The sequence below is a fragment of the Microcebus murinus genome, chromosome 17 (assembly GCF_040939455.1).
Source record: "Microcebus murinus isolate Inina chromosome 17, M.murinus_Inina_mat1.0, whole genome shotgun sequence".
Taxonomy (NCBI): Eukaryota; Metazoa; Chordata; class Mammalia; order Primates; family Cheirogaleidae; genus Microcebus; species Microcebus murinus.
In genome coordinates, this window is record NC_134120.1 from 6,262,739 (window position 1) to 6,279,253 (window position 16,515).

Here is a 16,515-nt window from a genome sequence, read left to right on the forward strand (position 1 = left end):
GTTCTTTTCTGTAGGTAAGTGGACTTGAAAAATTGTGTTCCTATAAAAATCTGAAAGCCACAAAGAAAAATATAATTAAAATATAAACACGCTAGTCCTAATGAGTAGATAGAAAGCACAACTGGCAGGTAAAACATAACTCAGTATTTCACGCCGTGGAACACATCAGCTAGGGTGAAAATCCATGTTGATCAAAGTTCTGCTCAAGACTGCACAGGGCAGCATCACTAGCCTCTTGGCAACACAAATAAATAAGTTCCAGAGGGAGGCTCTATTCTCAGGAAAACATGAGGGCATTGACAGGTTTAGTTAATACATTCAAATGGTGGAGAAAATCTTAGAAAAATTCTGAAGCATTATACATGAAATTATTTCATTCTTAAAAAAAAAAAAAAAAAAAAAACTCTCCCAGTTCCATTTCCTTTCTATTTACCATTGGCTGACTCTATTTCTCTGCTCACTTTGTGGTATATGATACTATTATTAGAAACTTCCTAATTGGTATGAAACATATTTCACATACCTTTATCAGAACTATTTTAAAAGCAAATATCTGTATGATAAATGTTATAAACAAATATAAGCATATCAAATTAAGTAAAGATATTTAAAAAACAAAATTAACAAAAATAATATTTCTTGGTATTTAAAATGAAAATGACAGAATTATCATTAAATATATCTTAATCTAATGCCATGAACCAATGATAAAGTTTACACTAGAGGGAATAAACATTATTTTATAATTTAATGAAAATATATATACCTAATCTCAGCTATAGAAGATAAGATTTGTTTCATATCGCAATTTAAAATACTCTTCTTATGCTAGGTATATGGGTGTCTGTGTGAGAAAAAAGAAAGATTGTATGTATGTGATTGTATACCTGTGTTTTCAAGAACACAGTGCAATTCAGGGAGATCAAGAAAAGATGTACTGAACATTGAGATTATTCTAGAGAATGCATTATAAATAACTAATGTTCAGAAGTATAAAAACATTCTGGCCTCTCATGACAAAATTTAAAGCCAACTTTAGATTCTGAATTGTACCAGAATGATTGGAAAATGTTCTTGATTAAACCTATCAACCTACATCTGATCTTACTGGAGTAATAAAGTAGTGTGAATTTCACTTCAGCAAAATCACACAGAACATACTCTCATTGAATCAAAATAAATCATCACATATTTTATGCAGGGCCAATAATTTGCCCATCAACCTAGATTTCCTGCCCTACTTCATTCAGAACAACCTGATTATACTTGTTTTATGTTAGTGTTTTCCCCAAGACATTTTTAAAAGACCTGATTTTAAAAAGCAAAATAAAACATAAAACTCTCAAATCTACTAATGAATGTACTTCTATTTTTCATGACAAATTTATTGACATATAATTTTCATACAGTATAAATATTCATTTTTGTTGTACACTCTATATGTGTTGGTAAATATATACATATTTTTACAAAACTGTAACCGTAGTCAAAATATAGAATATTTCTATTTCTCCAAAAAGTATTCTTGTGTCCTTTGTACTCTGCCTCCCATCCCCTTTCTCACTCTTGGCAAAAACTGACCTGATTTCACCCTGTGTAGTTTTGTCTTCACAGAACATCATGTGATGGGAATCATAGACAAGCCTATCTGACTCTTTTCCCTCAGTGTAATGCTTCTAAAAATACTGTTATGTTTTTGTATTTAACAGTAGCTCATTTTCATTGATTACTGAGTAGTATTACATCTTACACGTGTACATAATATGTTTATCTATTCACTAATTATGTATGTGTTGTTTTTAGTTTTTAGCTATTATCAGTAAGGGTACTATAAATATTTATACACAAGTTGTGGTAGACATATGTTAGCATTTCTGTTGGGTAAATACCCAGGTGTGGTATTGCTGAGTCATATGGCTTTTTTTTTTTTCTCGTTGGTTTACATAAGAAAGAAACAACCAAACTGTTTTCTAAACTGTAATATTTTTCATCCCCCAAAACAATGTATGAAATTTTGAATGCTAGCACTTGAGAATGTCAGGTTTTATTAAAGTTAACCACTCTAATAGATGTGTAGTGATGTCTCAGTTTTAACTTTCAATACTTCAATGACTGACTAATGATGTTGAGCATGTTTTCATGTGCTTACTTGAGCACGTTTTCATGTGCTTACTTGCTACTCATACCTTGTCTTTGGTGATATGTCCTTTCAAATTGTTTTTTTCTTTTATTTATTAGTTTTCTTATTGCATCGTGAGTGTTCATTATATATTCTGAACACAAGTCCTTAATTAGATATAGATCTTGAACATTTGTTCTCATAGTCTATCAGTGTCTTCATTTTTATCACATTGTCTTTTGAACAGCAGAAATTTCAATTTTGCAGGAATGGGAAGTTGTTGTCATTGCTAGACAACAGTGAGAGTTCAGGCTCCCCACTAGGATTTTTGATACCATTCTATCTGAGAGAGGGTGGCACACCTTACTACTCTTCCTAAGTAACCTGCACTGACAGTACAGGGAGAGGGCCTTGTTACCACTAGGAGATGGTAAAAATTCTGGCTCTCCACTGAGCCTCCTCTGACCCTAACCCAGCAGGGAGAGCGACAGGCACCTCATCATAATTACAGAAGTCCAGGCTCTGCACGTGATCTCCACTAATTCAACAAGTTGGTCATCGGGGATCGGGGTTGTCTCATTACAGTTGTTGAGGGTGAAAATCTAAGTTCCCACTCAGCCTTTGCTGAAGGGCTGTTGTTTGCTTGTTCACTTTTGTTTTTTCATAGTGTTTTATTGGAGTAATAAGGCTATTGTCTAAAAGTTTTCTATATTTATAGGCTCTTTGTTTCTGGCCTTTTGCCTAAGGAGAGCAGGCTTTCTTTGATGAATTTTTTTTTTTGTGTGTCTGTGTATATTGGCATGTCCAGGTTACCAGCTTTTCCAACATCTAGTCTGATGTGTATAAAGCAAAAAGACAACTCAAGGAACTTACTCTCCTCACTCAGTCTCCCTTCTCTTTATCTTTCAGAATATTCTCATGTCTGTTTTTCATAGTATCCAGGATTCTTACCTGTACTTAGCTACTTCTTCCCATGAAAAATTGGGTCCCTTAGGTAAGGGTTGTCGGAAAGGACAAGAAAATAATAGAAAATAGAGAGTAATGGAAATACAAGAATGCACAGAGACAAAGGTATAGTTTTATAGATTTACATAAAGAAATTGGAAAGTGAGTGTACTCAGGGGCCCCACAATATCCCCATCAATTTTGGAGCCCCGAATAGTGTCTCACATAGGTATTTATAAATACAGAAATCAGTTATCAGTTGCCAGGGGTAACATGTTTACATAATAACAGGTAGTTCGTTTTGGGTTAAAAGTTTTTCAAAGGGCTTCAAAAAATTCCTTAATCTATCCTATCTATGTGAACAAATAGTTACAAAACCTTGCAAGGACTAACTTCTAAGAGATAGCTATCATTTAACAGCGGGATAACACAGAGATATAGTGGCTCCATATATCTAGTTATTGTGGATTGAGACAGACAGTCAGGAGTAAGCAGGAACTCAGCTCTTTTTTGGCTAATTGCTTTTAGCCACAGGTGTTCTCTCAGGCCAGGTACTCATTATTCAGCTCCCATCCTCTGGGATCATGTAGACCTGCCTTGTCATTCAAAACAGGCAGGGACCACAGGTTTGAGGTATTGGCACAAGGAATACACTGACCAGACCTTTGAGACACCCTCCCAAGGGGAGGCAGCCTTTGATATGCAAACTAACAGGTTTCACATATTCCTTCAGGGCAAAGCCCTGCAAAACTCCTGAAATAATTTCTGTCTCTGATATAGCTATATTGGACAATATAATAAAGTAACATATTTATGAGCCAATATCACAACATCCCCTCAACAATTGATGCTGCCTATTTATTCTTTCCATACATTTTATCTTCAGACATATTAATATTTTTCACATTGTTTCATGTGCCTGTTACAGTATTTTTCTAAATTTTCCATTTTTTTCTTCTTCTTAATATCCAGTTTGTATATTTTCTGCTCACCTGTATTTAAGTTCACTGATCCTGTCTTCTGCTGCATCATTCTGCAGTTGAACTTAATTTTTCGTCATTGCATTTTCAATCTCAAACTTTATATATCTTTCTTTTTAATAGCTTGTAGTTTTCTCATCCATTTTTAAATTTTTTATTTTTTTCATTCAACAAATTAATCAGTTATTTTAAAGTCATTTTCTGCTTATTCCATTAGCTTAAATGCTTGAGGAACAATTTCTATTTTTGGCTTTTTTTCTTTCTTCTTCTTTTTTTATTAATCAGATCCTATTTCTTGGCATTCCTCTTACTTTCCACTGAATACCAGATATGATACATGAAAAGTTGTAGGGGATACAGATGATATTAAACTTCCTTAAAAAGGATCACACTTTTCTTTTGCTAGTCAGAATAGAGTTGAACACTTCCATCAAAACAATGACTGAGCTGAGTTTGACAGAGCTGAACTTTTGGAAAGGCAGAGAACCACCCTATTACTGGGCTGCACTTGTTGTACTTCCATAAATAACCAGATTTATTCACCATGGCCCTTCTCCATAATCCTAAATTCTAATCTCTCTTTTCTCAGCACTGTGAGATAGCAGAAAACTCTGCTCTACTTCTTAGAGAATTCTGGCTTAAGATTCTATTCACCTACCAGGCACAGCTTCGTAATTACACAGATGTCTTGAGGGGAAAATTTTATGTGTTTCAAGTAACTCTATACCACAAATTTTTTGTTTTGTTTTGTTTTTAGCACAGCCTTTAGACACCACCAAGAATTCTTCTAGCTTCCCCATTCCCCAATAGTGGTCATCTATCCAAGCAAGCCTGAATTCTCAGCCTGAACTCAAAAATAGTAAATATTCCCAGGGATCACAATAGCTATAATTAGCAAACATCTCTAAATTCCTTTTCTCTTCAGAATTTTAGCCAGTCTACTCTTTATTGCTACCTGAACTCTCTAGTGCCTTAAATGGATTATCTTTCAATTGTATCTCAATTTCCAAATGGTACTTGGGGAGATCAGTAGTCTGTCATAAGCTATTATAACCTACTTGAAAGTAGATATCAAAGGATTTTTTCATTAACAATTTCACAAACTCCATTCTTAAATATTGTCTGTTAGTTGTGCTAATATAAGAACTAAAATTGACACTGAAAATAACTAATTAATAATGTCTTAGTACACATAGTGTTGTCATAAAAGAATACCTGAAGCTGGGTAATTTATAAAGAACAGAGGTTCATTTGGTTCGTGGTTCTGTGGATTAGACCCCACTTCCAATATTGAGGATCAAATTTCAACATGAGGTTTGGGGAAACAAACTATAGCAAATAAAACCTTGGAAGGAAATTCTACCATGAAAACAGAATTTAGAAATGCTCCTAGGTGCTCTAGGTTTCTGAGTAATTGCCCATGTGCTCAGGAAGTTTAAATGGGATGCCTCCCTCCTCGATTTCAATCACAATGCAAGTAAGATTTAAACAAGACACCACAGTGCTAGAGATACATGATAGACAAATGAGTGGATAGATACATAATACAGATAGAAAAATGATAGATTGCTAGGTAGGTGAGTAAAAAGATGAAGGATAGATATGCAGATCATTGAATATAGTTAAATATTAAAAATTAAATAGATTAAAATAGGATATTTAAGTAGGAAAGTTCTGACCCCAGACCCAGCTGGTCAGATTTCAGAGGCTGATATTTTTCACAAAACTGAATGCTTCATGAAAAATATAAGAGAATATTATGTAGTAACAAAGGGAAAAAGGAAGTTTCTCCTTTGCCCTCTGAAGGTTCACTGAAAAAAAATCAACTCAAAAAAGGGCAGAAGAATAGGACAAAAACCAGACAAATGTATTGGCTCATAGTTTTGCATGACACGAGAGCATTCAGAATGATGACCCAAATACCCAGGAAAATCTATTCATTTTTATGATTAGGTTCAATGAAGTATGGACAGCCATACTTCATGGCTGGAATATGACTGGATAAATATGACTGGATAAAAATGTCCAATGCAAAAATTCTAATAGTGAGCGGAGAAACACAGCAAGGCCATTCTGTTAAGAATCTTCTTGGCCTCTCTGTACAGCTTTCCTTCCTCCTGGGTATGGGGCAGGATCTTCTGGAATAGAGGTCTATGACTTAAAATCAAACAAGTTAGGTCAGATAATCTCTTTATGGTGAGCTTTTGCATAGAAAAGCAGGGGAAAGTTAGAATGATAATTTTTGGTTTTATGGCTGGCTTTGGGAAAAAGAGATTTGGCTTCCTATGACTTGCCCTGGGGAAGAGGAATTCCAGATTCTGTGGCTAGCCTCTAGGGAGAATGAGAGGTGAAAGGCAGGAGGTCAAGAGAGGGTCTAAGAGAAACTTTTGCTCTGAGGCTGCTTCTGAGGGCTTCATTTTGAGATATCATTTTTTGAGCCTAATGACAATTAATTTTGCTTAGAGAGGAGCATGAAAATGTGTAATGTAATATGCTCCAAAATCCTTTTCTTTTCAAATATTTTAGAAACACAAAGCTGCTTATTTATTCCCTATAAGGCAATTCCAAACTTGTTGAATATAATTTCCTTAACTACTCTTTAAAACAGTTCCATATTTTAACCACACACATAAAGAATATGTAATTTATATGTTACAGCTTGTCTGGTTTTCTTGCATTTTAATAACATCATCACAATAGTTGTTTTAACTTTTAACATCACAATCATGTACAGAGAAATATCCAAATGAATCTCCCTATTCCTCTTTCTAAATACCCTGTTTCTTTCAAATGAGCTCTAATTATTTAGGTCATTAAATATAAAAGGGTAGCATTATTAATTAACTTCATTTTAAGGCTGATGCATATTGGAATATTATTTATTTTGTCTAGAAAGAGTATAGATAGTAATGTGGCTGCCAGAGTTTTTTAAACAAATATATATGTCAATGGATCTATTTATATCCACCTTCTCTTGCTTCTCTTTACTTGTTTTATCTGCAGTTTTATAGAACTGATTCTCTTTAAGGAGTTGCAATGAGAACAAGTATATATTATTTAATGGTTATAAAGGTGGACTAGTTTGGAATTAATACTCAGTGACTGCTCATGCCGGATGAAACCATTTACCTGTCAGCAGTTTTTTAAAATCGCCTTACAAGTCTTCACAAAGGTATCAATGAATTCCTCTCCACATTCATGAGGAGATTTTATCTGCCCTTATGATACAGCTATAAAGATATATTTTTGTGTGGAGGAAGGACACAAAATAAAAGCCTAAGTAGCAATAGAGTAGTAGAGTTGACACCTGTTGTAGCCATTTAAAAGCACCAGTCACTACCGCTATGCCTATGGGTACAAGTCATAAGAACCTGGGAGTTCTTACTTGCCATCACTTCTGCTCATACCAATTCTGGGCATGCTGCTTCATTAAAATCATTAATCTACTGTTATTCAGGCAGAGGCCAAATTCTTCTCTTAAAAAAAAAAATGTGTGAGCTGCTTTATTTTTCCCCCCAGCTAAATTAGATGTTTCGGTAGAAGAAAATAATTAGATAAGTTTTCAGCTATATCTGATTAGGAACTCACTGTGAGGGTAGTCAAAGCAGGGTCAGTAGAAAGAAAAGAAAGCATCATTTTAATGGGGGCTATTGATCTATGGTAAAGTATAATGATTAAAACAGACCTTTTGAATTCTAGTCTCAGAGACATACTATGTTCTAATTGCTGTAACCTTTGGGAATTGTCAGAAGGATAATAGCTCTGTACAAAGGTTAGAACAGATTTTAGGGAGGAGCTATGTAACTGAATGTGACTATGTGGCACAAGAAATATCAACCTAATGCAAAACAAATCACCCATCTTTTTTCCCACCAAAGCAAAGGCAGGTGAACAAATCAAAATAAACTTTTGGATTTAAATTTGTAATCACTTTTAAAGGCATAAATCCTTCATAATTAAATGTCAAAACTCATTTCACTGGAGGCAGCAGTCTTATAAAACCATTATTATCTAAGTCATATTGGGCACAGCATAGTAGTTCCTTGCACTCATACTGAATGTGGAACCTTTTATCTTTTAGTTTATTTTTGACAAAGTTAAAGATATTTAATGTATAGACCTCAGTTATACATTTTTTGATATGTTAGTAAAAACTTTTGAAAGAAAAAATACTTTCTAGATGTTTCCAATAATGCTATTCATCAACATTTCAAGATCATTATTATAAGGGTGTCAGGTGGCAACAAAAAGTTACAACGGACAAAGTTAAACAGCAAGAAAAACTTTTTACCCAAGATAACTGCAATAGAGTACAGAGATTGAACTCAATTCCATCAAATCGAAAAGCAGGAGAGCTTTTAGGCACAGGGATGAGCTAGTGAAAAGTCCTGGAAGAGAAAGTGTGGGTATGGAGAGGTTGGCCAACATGATTAGAACACCTGTGTTTGGCAATTGGCGTTGATCAGTGAGTTGGGCTCCTACCCTCCCACAGAGACCTGGGGGATAGGAGCTCTATTATCCTTAATGATTATATTTCAAAGGGATGGTTCCCAGGTACTTGAGAAAGACAATCCTGGATTGTAAAACTGACTAGACTCTGGTAGATGATTTATACCTCAAAGGAACAGAGAATTAAAAATGGAAAGTATGCGGAAAGCGAAAGTACTCAGCTGAGAATTATTCAAAAATCAGCTGATTGAGTCAGGTGTAGTCATTTTCTTTGTTTATATCTGCATATGATCTATAGTGCAGTGGAATATTGTAAGATAACATTTACTACTCCCCCACCTCAAATGATACACAGAGCGATAAAGCTAATTTAAGTCTAATGAAATTAATTGAACAGTACTGAGTCTGCAAATAACCTCAGTACAATGTCTTTTCTAAAATTCAACTTTGAGGTCATTGACTTACTATAATGCTGAAAGAGGAACAAAAGAAAATCTTCAATATCGGGAACGGTCTTACCTGAGTTATAGGTAAATTATCAATATTGCACATGTCAAGTAAAGTATTTGCACCTTAATACTTACCCCAGCCTTTGTTTTCTAGACTCTGATATTCTAGACTCTCACTTGAAAACTATTCTTTACTCTCTGGAAGGAATATTAAAAAATGTGAAGAAGATGATGATGAATAAGTTGAATGAGGAGGAAGAGAAAGAATAAAAAGACACACTTTTTTATGGGCATATTCCTTATTTTCCTAAGCCCCAAGATTCTAAAGAGAAATCAAGTGGCATCCATTCCTCTACACTGGACCTGTCTCTCCAAAAATCCTTGTACACTAGAATTCAATGAGATTTACTTGATCTCAACTTTGGAAGTCATTTAAATAACGTTTTTTGATTTATAATTAATTTTGTTTGTTCTATAGTGGGTATTTTAAAATGTGAATGCTATAATATAATATATAAGCTATGATATAATGGAAAAATGTTTTGACAATTATTATGAACTCTAAATATTCTTACTAACTATTCAAAATATATGTATAGGCTGGGCGTGGTGGCTGGCGCCTGTAATCCTAGCATTCTGGGAGGCCTAGGCAGGAGGATTGCTTAAGGTCAGGAGTTCGAAACCAGCCTGAGCAAGAGCGAGACCATGTCTCTACTATAAATAGAAAGAAATTAATTGGCCAACTAATGTATATATATAAAAAAAATTAGCTGGACATGGTGGCACATGCCTGTAGTCCCAGTTACTTGGAAGGCTGAGGCAGCAGGATTGCTTGAGCCCAGGAGTTTGAGGTTGCTGTGCGCTAGGCTGATGCCAGGGCACTCACTCTAGCCTGGGCAACAAAGCAAGACTCTGTCTCAAAAACAACAACAAAATGTATGTATAAACTATCATAAAAACAAGCTGTGTGTATAATTAAAACCAGAGATTATCTTTAGAATTTTAGACCATGACATATATTTATGGTCACTCTTCACAGAGATTCCTACTATAAACTGAATTTCACAGAGATTCCTACTATAAACTGAATGTTTAAGTTTGTCTACTATTCGCAGAGAAATATCTGTTGAAAGAAGTTATCCAGCCTGTGTACAAATTGTACCGATTGTCACAGGAATCTGATGAGATAATTGATATTATTCACCCACCATCTAAACCAGCAGGAAAGCAAGTGCCATTGAACAATTTTTTTTAAGATTGATGTGAAAACTCTGTCTACATCACTAGCTTAATCTTTATTTGATGTCTTCAAAAGATAAGCTTTTATGATAAATTCTCAGCTTAGATTTTTTTTAAAAGAAAATGTATTTTGCTGTCGTTAAAGGAAGAAAAGAGACAGGAACCAAAAAAGGTACTCAGTTGGTTAATAGGTGAAGTGTACACATCTGACCTATTTGTTTAATAAGTATAAAACATTAAGTGTAAGTTGACAGGAAAAAGCAAAGTAAGTTTGATTATCAAATAAATTAAAACCAAAATATTTTTATAGCAGTGATCTTTAGCATTTGAAGTCATGTTTATATGAGAGAACATGAAAAATTGTAAGATAGAGTTCTTTTCACTTCAGCACTTAAAAATTTATGATTTATTAGTAGGTTTTAGATAAAGATTGGATTATTAAATCTTCTATAGTATCTAGTAAGTATGGATATATTATATAAATAATATATAAATATATATAGAAATATATATATTTTCTAATATATATATTAGAAAAAAATGCCATATACTCCAAAAGAACTCCTAAATGCCACATCATGTTCTCATAGAGTGCAGGGCCAGATTTTTAATAGCCCAATGGTGACAGTGCATATGCATCTAAGGACAATACACATGCAGAAGAAGCTAATTAACATCAAGCACTAATTAGTCCCTCAGTATTTAGCAATGAAGTATCAGCAGCTGTCTTAGATGCCATATGCTAATTAGCATTAATAAACTTCAGAAATAATTGTCTCCATTGTTCTGTGTCATAATACTCCCCCTAATTGTTCTTTGGAGAGCATTGCCTATAAATGGTAGCAAGCATTACGTAGCATTGCATGAAGTTTAATGAGCAATTTACTGTGACTTGTGGCATTACAAGAGAATATATACAGGAAAGAAAAGATTAATGCCAATTTTTAAAATCCATAATTAAGTTGTTGGCTGGTACCTGTGTCTCCAACTATTCAAATACACAGACAGGAGAAATTGTTTCTTTGGCTCCAGATTATTTTCAGGGCAATAAATATGAAGTTTAGTAGAGATGACCTGAGTTACTGCCTCGGCCAGCATGCCACAGTTGTTTTTCAAAGTCCACTTTAATCTTTCATTGGAAATTGCCTTTGCCATCACAGTTGAGAAGCCTGAAAAGTTGGGAGGGAGAAAAGCATCTTTCTTTGTAGAGAAAACAACTCTCATTTTCCTAATATTAGCGAAAGTCAGCAGAATGTATTTTTGATAGTATGATCTATAATATAGAAAATGGCCATTAATTTTCTTGGAAAATGTTTAACATTCCAGTAATTTTCACTGATTATTGTTCCATGAACTAGATCACAAAATAAAATATCAAGAGGAAAGTGACTGCCTACAAATATATTGATACCAAAAACTATAGGATATGATTCTTGACCTTAGAAAGTCAATAATGCAATTAGAGGAATTAAAATATATGCAATCGTGTTATGAAAAATTATCTAATACAAAAGAAAAAGTTTATGTTTCTACCTCTGACTGATTCCTTCTCTGCTTTGTGGCTCTCAGGATATCCTTCTCATGCCTTTAACCCAAATTGGAACTCAGTGAGTCTCTTGGGCTCTGGAGAAGGCCAGTGTCAGGTCTATCACTCTTTCAGGAGGTGAGCAGGGAGGACATTTCATAGCCACCTCTCTCAGTCTTCTCTCAGACTCAGATATCCCTGAGTCTGATTGGAAATCTTTGGATTCCGATCTGAGTCAGAACTCAGGACATCTGATGTCTGATCAGATCTCTGAAAGTCGTCTTAGTTGGGGACGCCCCTCTTGGACTTACTTCCTTCAACATGACCATCCCTTAGAAGTCCTTCCCTTTCCTTTCTCCTAGTTATTGTCATGGGCAACTTTCAATCAACCCTACCTAAAGACTCCCCATTGGGATGTCTCCTTAAGAATTTGAAAACTTTGGGACCTACCAAATTCCAACCCAAATGCTTACTCTTCTGTTGTAATACAGCACTGATAAAGGACTCATAAATAAAGGACTCAATTTATATAAAGGTGTCATGAACTGTGTGGCCTTTTATAATGTAATGTAGCATAAGCAACAATTTACAAAATAATATGGGACTTTTCATTGTTTGATGCAAACATACAGATTGCAAAGGCACCACAAACACTCAAGAACAAGGAGGAATGTTAAGAAAGTATCTGTGAGAGTACTCTCATATTTTTTTGAAATAAAAATAAGTGGATAATGAAATAGCATGAATAGAATAAAAATATTAAAGTCAATTGTTTTGTATGACCTCAAAAAAAAAAAAAAAAAGAAAGTATCTGTGACTTTTAAAACTTCTGTCCACTTGCAGGTTTATTTTCTGGCATTGTTAAGTACTTGAAGATAATATAGCTCACATGCTTAAAATATGCAAACCTTTTAAATCAAAAAGAGAAACATTAAGAGTGGTTTTTCCTTGAAATTTATTTTTGTAATATCATTTAATGGTAAACTTATTATCAATAATTTGTAAAATAGAATGCTGGTAGGAATAGAACTTTTCCTCTAACTGCCAATCTAGCACATCTATTTAGGTTTAAAATATAATTTAACATGCTTTAGCAAAACAACAGATATATTTTTTTAAAGAATATGCTTATGAAACTTGGATATACATGTGGTAGTTCAAAGGGTATAATTTATACCATTCATTGTTCTCAGTAAACATTTTCCTGAGACAAATTATTTGGAAAATAAGTGCTGCCTGTCTTGCCCATCATGTCTCAAATGCAGCTGTTGTCTTAATAATTACTCAACTCACAGATTTTGTAGTAATGAAGACACCTGTCCATAACCAATTGAAAAAAAGACCCTTTCACAAGGACTGAATACATCTTTTTTAAAAGTGTAATATACAAAAACTTTGGAAAGGCAAATGAATGTAAAATCAAATAATTACATGTATAACCTCACATTTATTTCCCTTATATTGCTTTATATTTTTCATATCCTTCTATAAACATATCTTATTATTCCACAATATGCATTTCAAAAACTGTTATGAAATTCATATATAGGAGGTTGCAACAATTAACATATTACTAGCCAATGTCAGATAACTTTCTATATATGTTGGGGCATAGTTACATAATGTTCTATATATGTTGGGGCATAGTTTCACATAAAAGTGAAAATGAAAAATTATTTTTTTAACTTACAGGCTACAATTCAATTAAAGTTTAGGGTAAGTGCAGGTTTTTCAGCTCCTAATGCTTTGCAGATGATTTTGTTAAGTTTTCATCATAAAGTTTCTCTATAGGTTTATACTCCCAGTGGTGAAATTCAGATTAATGGAATAGCAACAAAAAAGAGGCTATGAGTTTACTAACTCAGACTTCTGGAAAATCCCTGAGCCAGTGAAAGGCCTGCTGTGACCAAGGTTCTGTAGACTGAGGACCTTCATGCTCGGTCTGCATATTTACCTACACCTGACCACACTGCTGCTCTATCCATGAATCATTATTTGCTAGATTATCTTTTCTTGGAGGACTATACAAACTTTTTAAAAATCTGATAAAATGTTACTTATTGCTTTCAATACTTAATTTTTTGCTTTAAAATGTCACAAAACTGTATTTTCTCAAATTCACAGAGAAAGTACAGAAATAGATTAAATGAAAATGTGTGCTCACCACCTAGATTAGAAGGCTCACATTTTATTCTTTATAAGTATGTATGTGTGTGTGTATATGTAGATTAAATAAAATAATATGGAGAATCGGTTTTCATTTCTTCCTCCTTTCTTCCTTGATGTAACTATTAGGTCAATAAATATGAAATGTCTGATTTCAAATCAAAAGTGTAGTTTATTATATCTCAAACTAAAAGCAGTACAATTAATCTCAAAGTATGTGCCTAAACTGTTGACACATTTTTGCCGTCTAATGGTAGCTTATTTATGCTAGCCACCAAGAAGTCTGGAGAGTGAGTGGTAATGAAATTGCAAAAGGCGTTGTCCACGGCTTGTTCAAAATTGGATATTTTTCCTTGCAAGAAGTGGTCCAAAGCCTGGAAGAAGTGGTAGTCAGTTGGTGCAAGGTATGGTGAATACAGTGGATAATCTAGTTTCCAAGTCCAGCCTCTGTAGTTTGTTTGAGCAGAGTTGTTTGTGTGACATGTGGCTGAGCATTGTCTTGCAAGAGGATCAACCTGTCTCTATCGACCTATCTCAGTTGCTTAATTGCAAGCATCCTCATCATATTGTCCAACTGGTTGCAGTGGACATCCACTGTTACAAATTGACCAGGTCTCATGAAGCTGTAGTGGATAATACATGTGCTGGACCACTAAACAGACACCATTACTTTTTTGGATGAATATTCAGTTTTGGTCTGTAGTTTTGGCACATCATCTTTATCCAACCATTGTCCTGAACACTTGTGATTGTCAAAAAGAATCCATTTTTCATCACACGTAACAATACAGTGTATAAATGGTTTGCCTTTAAGGTATGACAACAAAGAAAGGCAAGCTTAGACATGATTTCTCTACTGATGCTTGTTTAATTCATGCAATACCTATCTATACAGCTTTCTTACCTTGCCAATTTGTTGCAAAGGGTCTAATATTGTTGGAATGGTAATGTCAAACCTTGCTGTTACTTCACACATAGATTGAGCTTGATTCACTTCCACTACAGCTTTCAGCTCATCATTATCCATGTTGGTCTCAGGTCACCCATGTGGCTCATTTTCAAGATTAAAATCACAGAACGGAACTTCTCAAACTATCAATGTCCTATGAGTTCATTAGCCACATCCTTCCCAAACACTTCATTGATAATTGGAGCTGTCTGTGCTGCATTGGTTCCACGAGGGAACTCATATTCGAAAATAACACAAATTTTTGACTTAACCGTGGTTTCACAAAAATTGCTCTAAAAAAATTTGAAAGATAATCACAAGCCAAAATGTGCATTTTCAAGACTGAGGATATACCTTCACAATAAAAATAAAACAAGAAGTGTCAAAATGAAATGTCAGAGATATCAGTTATCAAACTTAGTATTAAGGAAATTGGACATTTCATACTTAGCATCTTAACATTAACAAGTTTTACTACGTCTAAAGTTATTTCGTATCTCTATATTTTCCCCAAGTGAAAAAAAATCTGGAAATGGTTCAAGTAACTATTATACTACTACACTGTCTTATTTGTTATGGTTTTTCAGAAATTGTGGTTTTTTAATTTGTTATTCAAACCAAGTAATGTTTATTATTTTTGAATAATGTAGCTCAATTACCTATATGTTTTATCTATTACCAGGCTAGTCTTGCTTCTGTTATGTCACTTGTCTTCCAGAAGTACATACTTAAATAGTCTCTCCATCGAGGGTCCATGAATACTAAGTTCTATTAGTCATTCTGTCTCTAAAAAATCCTATATTTTTCATCATTTATGAATTTTTAACATAGATGTGTATAAAATTCTGTTGTTACCTCTAATTTATGGTGATGAGAAGTTCGGTGCCACTTTGTCACTGCTTCGTCAGTTGTCTCTGTATTATCTCTGGAATTTTAAAGGTTTTTTGTTCTATATTCTCAATAAATTTGAGTAGGTGTGAATATACTTCTATTCCTTGTTCACATTTTGTTGAGTGAACTCTAATTATGAGGTCTAACGTCCTTTTTATTTTGAAAAATTCTTAGCCATTATCAAAATTTGGCATATTATTTTAGTAATTTGCCTAAAATGAATCATAAACTTTTCCTTTTTTATGTTTTAAAGCATTTGTAAGTGTATGTATTTTGGGATTTTGGTAACTAGATAACCCAAAATGGTATTCCTTTTTAATGACTGCTATGTTCTTGGCATGGAGATTCTATTTAGAGAAAATAGATAATAAAGCATAAAGTGAAGGCAAAGTTAAGAGCAGCTCTTAAATATTATTATTCTAAATGATAAAAATAATATACAAATGTTTAACTAATGATCTCAGGTAGTTTATTTCATAAAGATTTTCTAAATAATACAATACTTGTAATGCTTTAAAAACAATAAATTGGCTTAGAGATCTACTTCATCCTATGAGTTTTGGATATGAATATGAGGTATTTATTAGAAGTGACATGTATGTTTTCCAGTCAGATTGGAACATAAAGAATCACTGATTATTTGAGATGAAAATATACACTTTTAATTTTTTTATATTTGTCTAGATAGTAGATATCTATTATTTTCCACATCAGTATATATGTTTCCTCTGATAATCTTACTATTTTTAAAATACTCCTACTAATCAATTCTTTCATTCATTCTACTGACATTTTTGAACAGA